Raw genomic sequence first — 6054 nt, 5'->3', positions numbered from 1 at the left:
TGGATATCAAATCGCTTAGCTCGGTTGTCCATTTGATGAGCCGTCCGAAGCTTGGATTTAATAGCACTCGTCCCAACGGGCTATTGGTCTTGACGATAATCGTGCGCCAAGAAATAAGGACGAAGTCTCCGAGCGACAAGGATCGAGCAAAGGCCAACTTCTCGAGTCCGGTGTAGCGGGTTTCAACATCTTTCAAGATATGACTAAGGAAATATACAGTTGCTCCTCACCTCCCGACCGGACTAACGCCGATCCCACCGCTCGGTTGAGGATAAATAAATGTACAACGTTCACCAAACGGTGGCTTGCGGCCACAGCAGTAGGGAGTTTACACGCCTTCAGTTCTTCAAAGGCCCGATCGCGTCTTCATTCCATTGGAACTTTGCTGCTTTATGGAGGATTTTGAAGAACGGAAGGTCTGCAGTCTTGGAGATGAAGCGTGATAGCGCCAGAATCCGACCCCCACCTTTGTACTTCCCTTTGTGTTTCAAGGTGGCATGTCCTCAAGAGCCTTCACCTTGCTAGGATTAGCTTCAATACCCTGCTCGGTCACAATATAGCCTGGAAACGCCTCCTTTGGCGCCGAACAAACACTTATGAGGATTTAGCTTGACCCCATATTTTCTGAGTGTACGGAAGGTTTCTTCCATGTCTTTGCATAAAGTGGCCGCTCGGAAGGATTTGATGAGGATGTCATCTACATAGACCTCCGGGTTGTGTCCGATTTGCTCGCGGAAGACCCTATTCATCAATCTTTGATATGTTGCTCCAAGATTCTTCACCCGAACCATCACCAGATAGCAATACGTCCCTGCCCGTGTAACGGGCTAACTTTTTCCCGATCCTCCGGCGAGCAGACTTGATGATAGCCTTGTAGGCGTCCAACATACATATAAGCTCGCATCCGATTGTAGAATCTACGAGCTGGTCGATTCGGGGCAAAGGGTAGAAATCCTTGGCAAGCTTTGTTCGGATCTCTGAAGTCGATGCACACCTCCATTTGTTGCCCGGCTTGGAGACGAGCACCACATTTGCTAACCAACTTGGGAATTGAACCTCCCAGATGTGGTCGGCCTCTAAGAGTCTTTCTACCTCGCTCGAATGATAATATTCCTGAAATCTCTTCTCCTTTGTTTTACTGGCCGAGCGTCCGGCCGGACGTGAAGCTTATGTTGGGCTATGCTGGGGAGACACCGGGCAGCTCATGCGTCGACCAGGCGAAGACGTCATGATTCATCCTGAGGCATTTGACCACTTCTTCTTTCTGTTCGTCCTCCAGGTCGGCGACAATAAATGTTGTAGCCTCCGATCGGCTCAGATGGATCTGAACCTCCTCTTTTTCATCATAAATTAAAGCAGGAGGTTTCTCGGTTATGGCGTGTACCTCGATCCGTGGAGCCTTTCGCGCTGCGCTGGATTCGGCTCGGACCATTTCCACATAGCATTTCCGAGCGGCCAACTGATCTCCTCGTACTTCACCGATCTTGTCCTCGACCGGGAATTTGATCTTCTGGTAGAACGTCGACACAACAGCTCGGAATTCGCTTAACGCCGGTCGCCCCAGTATCATGTTGTAGGATGAAGGGGAGTCGACCACCACAAAGTTTGTTGTCCTTGTTCTTCGGAGCGGTTCTTCCCCTAAGGAGATAGCCAGTCTTACCTGTCCGACCGGGAGAACCTCGTTGCCCGTAAACCCATAGAGGGGGGTTGTCATGGGCAGTAGCTCGGCTTGATCGATTTGTAGTTGATCAAAGGCCTTTCTGAAGATGATGTTGACCGAGCTACCAGTATCAATGAAGATACGATGGATGGTGTAATTGGCTATCACCGCTTTGATGATAAGGGCATCATCATGCAGCACTTCAACTCCCTCAAGATCCTTGAGCCCGAAACTGATCTCGGGCCCGCTCGCCTTTTCTTGACTGCAACCCACCTCATGGATTCTGAGCTGCCGGGCGCTTGCCTTTCTTGCCCTGTGTGAATCTCCTCCGGTCGGCCCACCCGCAATAATATTGATTTCTCCCCGGGAGGTGTTGTTTCTGTTCTCCTCTTCCCGAGCGGACTGCCTAGGTCGCTCATTGGACCGAGAACGATCTTCATGCCTTGGTGGGAAGCGCTGTTCGGGAGATCTCCTATATGTTCGTTGACCGGACTCTTGATGCTGCTGCCGGCCGTCGGGCGAAGGCGGTCGACGCGGGCCACCCCGTCGTACGGGATGGGTGATTGAAGGCAGGCCCCGACAGTCGCGGGTGTTGTGGGAGTCAGTATTATGGAAAGAGCAAAACATTGGGGTCCATACCCTCTTTTTCTTCATCTTTGACCGCTCGGCCGCTACCTCTTGGACCACCGGGGACTTCGCATGATGTGCCTGGGATGCCTCAACTCTTGGTCCTCTTGGTGGCTGATGGGCAGCGGGCTGCTTCCGTTCGGCATGAGCCGGACGTTCGGCATGAGTTCCCTTCCGTCGGGCAGCCTCCGCCTCTTCCACGTTTATATACTCATTCGCCCGGTGTAGCATGTGGTCGTAGTCTCTGGGCGGTTTGCGAATGAGCGCGCGGAAGAAGTCCCCTTCCACGAGGCCTTGCGTGAAAGCGTTTACCATTGTCTCCGAGGTGGCTGTGGGGATGTCCACCGCTACCTGATTAAATCGCTGTATATACGCCCGGAGAGATTCTCTTGGTTCTTGTTTGATGGTGAACAGGCTGACGCTTGTCCTTTGATAACGTCGGCTGCTCGCAAAGTGATGAAGAAATGTCGTTCGGAACTCCTGGAAACTAGTGATAGAGCCGTCCGGCAACCTCCGAAACCACCTATGTGCAGATTCCGATAGAGTGGTGAGAAATACCCGGCATTTTACGCCATCGGAGTACTGATGCAAGGTGGCGATGCTGTCGAACTTCCCCAAATGATCGTCGGTCGTCCCATTGTAAGCTCCGATCGGCGGTGGTGTATAGTATTTTGGTAACGGATCCCGATGTATGGCTTCAGAGAACTGTCGGTGAACCTGCTCGGGCGGTGCGTTCGCTCGGGGAGTTTTGCCCTTCCTATGATCCCGAACGGGAGGCTCATCAGATGAAGATCCTTGCTCCCCGTGAGCGGGCGCGATTCTGGGGGAGTACGAAGAGTGCCCGAGGGAACCCTCCTTGAAACATATTCCGGCGGTCCGCTTGCGCACGCCAAACCGGGCCAAGGTTGTTTCTTTGTCATGCCCTCACCAGGCTTTCTCCTTTGCGCCACTATCTTGGCCGCCTCGCCGACTATAGCGCCCAACTCTTCTTGGGAGAGTACCACAGATGTAGTCTTCCACTCGCCCATTGCCTCCGCCGGATGCAGTGCGTCCCACGACGGCGCCAAATTGATCCGTCCAACCAGAGTCAACGGACTGGGATGTGGCGCCCTGCGATCCTCGAGTGCTCCGCGAACTCGCAACAAAACCGAGCCAGAGGGGTGTCCCGGCGCGACGCTCAAGTCAAGCGAGGAATAACAAAGAGGTGGCTTCAGAGATTCGGACCAGTACCTCGGTGAAGAAATGGAGACCTTATATAGACCTCTGAATGAGCGGGCGCGCCAATCAAAGCAATCACCGCTTTCGACCATGCCTGTACGGGTCAGAAGGGCATCCATAAGGCCATACCGCTACTGTATCGACCTCTTCATGATGTGACGGCAAGACCCTCTATCGTAAAATCTTGTGTACGACATAATCATCAGACATGCCTTTGCTGACATCCCATATCCCGAGCCGAACGAATAGGTCGCTCGGCTAACCTTTGTATCCTCGCCCTTATCCTGGCCGAACGGACTACCCGCTCGGCCCTTCGGTTCCAGCCGGGCATGCACCCGCTCGGCTATTCAGTCCTCCCGCCTTGGCGTCGGAAACCCAAGCCTATGGCTGGGTTATCTCTGGCTCCGCTCGGACCTTCTCAATTGCTTGACGCGGCCATTACGCTTAGTCAGCCCTCCATCCGTCCTCAAGCTGGGACCCTTCAGGAAGTGGGTCCCCCATTCTTACCGCCGGATCAACTCTAATAATCTCCCACTTATACTAAAAGACTAAGATGTTATATCTGCTGCCATACATCTGATTCCCATGCCTTTCAAAAAGCTCTTGCCTTAAGGACCTTAGGTTATCATCTGATGTAATCTAGGCGGCAACAACTTCTCCTCATTTATACGATTTCTCGTATTGGGTGGTACTTGCGCTCTATTGTGTTTTCTTGCCTTATAGACTTATGGTTTCTTCAAGTTTGCTACTGCACCAATGTTATTACAATAAATTGTAATAATCTTTGGACAAACCAGAAATCATATCTAAGTCTATCTTGAGGTTATTGAGTCATTCACCTTTTATGGCTACCTCAGAGGCTTGCCATATACTAAGCTTCTATGGTGGAGTCCAGAAAAACACCTATGCTTATCACTCTTCCATAGTTATGACTTTACCTCCTAAAGTAAACACAAAACCCCGAGGTTGACTTATTATTGTCCCTATCCGATTGGAAGTCAAAATCCATGCAACTCACAGGGACCAAATTAACTGCCTTGTAAGCTAGCATATAATCTCTAGTTCCTCTAAGGTACTTTAATATATGCTTTACTGCAGTCCAATGTCCTTGTCTAGGGTTACTTTGATATCTGCTAACTATGCCCTTGGCAAAACAGATTTCTGATCTCGTGCATAGCATACATTAGGTTGTCTAACTGCCGAAGCATAAAGAACTGCCTACATGTCCTCAATCTCCTTTGATGTCATCGGAGACATCTCTTTAGATAAAGACACTCCATACTTAAAAAGTAAGAAACCTTTCTAGGAGTTTTGCATGCTTAAAACGAGCAAGGATTTTTCTGATGTATCAAGCTTGGGATAAGTAAAATATATTTTTTCTTGCGATCCCTTATTACTTTGATCTCAAAAATATATACATTCTTCCAAGTCCTTTATATCGAATTATTTGGACAACCATACCCTTACTTCTGACAACATTTTGATATTGTTTCCAACTACCAAAAATGTTATCTACGTATAGTACAAGAAATACCACCACGTTTCCATCACACCTTTTGTATACACAAGACTTATCCGTTTACTCAATAAATCCATAGGTCTGGATTACTTTGATAAACTGGATGTTCCAAGACCTTGAAGCTTTGCATCAGTCCATAGACTGATTGAGCTTGCACACATGATGCTCTTAGCCCTTTGCAATGAACCCTTCTGGTTGCTTTATATGGATGCTTTCTTCAAGACTTCCATTAAGGAATGTTATCTTGTCATCCACTTACCAAATAGATAAAAGTATCCGGATAGACTTAAGCATGGATACCAGTGAAAAAGTTTCCTTTTTCATCTAACCTTGCTTTGAAAGTTTCTACCTTCCTGTCTATCCCTCTTTTCCTATTATAGACCTTTTTATACCCAAAGGCTTTTACACCATTTGGTGGTTCTACAAGCTTCCAGATTTTATTAGAATACATATATTCTAATTCTGTTATTCATTACTCTTTGCCAAGATATTGCATCTTTATCTTGGAGTGCTTTGTCATATGTCCGGAGATCAGATTCATGTCCTCCAGGGATCGAGTCCAAAAACTCTCCCAAAACATGAATCTTTTTAGGTTGCCTAACAACCCTCCCACTACGACAAGGCACTTTCTGTAATTGTGTATCATTTGTGATACGTGTTGCAGTTTCCTTGTGGTATCTCATCTTGTACAATTGGTACTAGATTAGACATGTCTTTTATTATTTCCTTAAGAATAAATTTTCTTATGGGCACGTGGTTTATTACATAGTCCTTTTCTAAAAATCGGTCATTGATGCTAACAATGACCTTCTGATTTTTAAGACTATAAATCTACTTTCATTTCTCTAGGATAACCCACAAACAAGTGAATTTCTGTCCAACTTATCATTGTCTCTCTTCAGCATATGTGCTGGACTACCCGTATCCGAATATGCTTCGAAATAGGCTTACGCCTATTCAACAATTCTATTTGAGTAGAGAGTTCCGACTTTGGAAGGTACTATATTCACTTCCGTTTCCAGAGTATATC

The sequence above is a fragment of the Zingiber officinale genome, chromosome 8B, assembly GCF_018446385.1.
Source record: "Zingiber officinale cultivar Zhangliang chromosome 8B, Zo_v1.1, whole genome shotgun sequence".
Classification (NCBI taxonomy): Eukaryota; Viridiplantae; Streptophyta; class Magnoliopsida; order Zingiberales; family Zingiberaceae; genus Zingiber; species Zingiber officinale.
Note: the sequence above shows the minus strand (reverse complement) of the source record.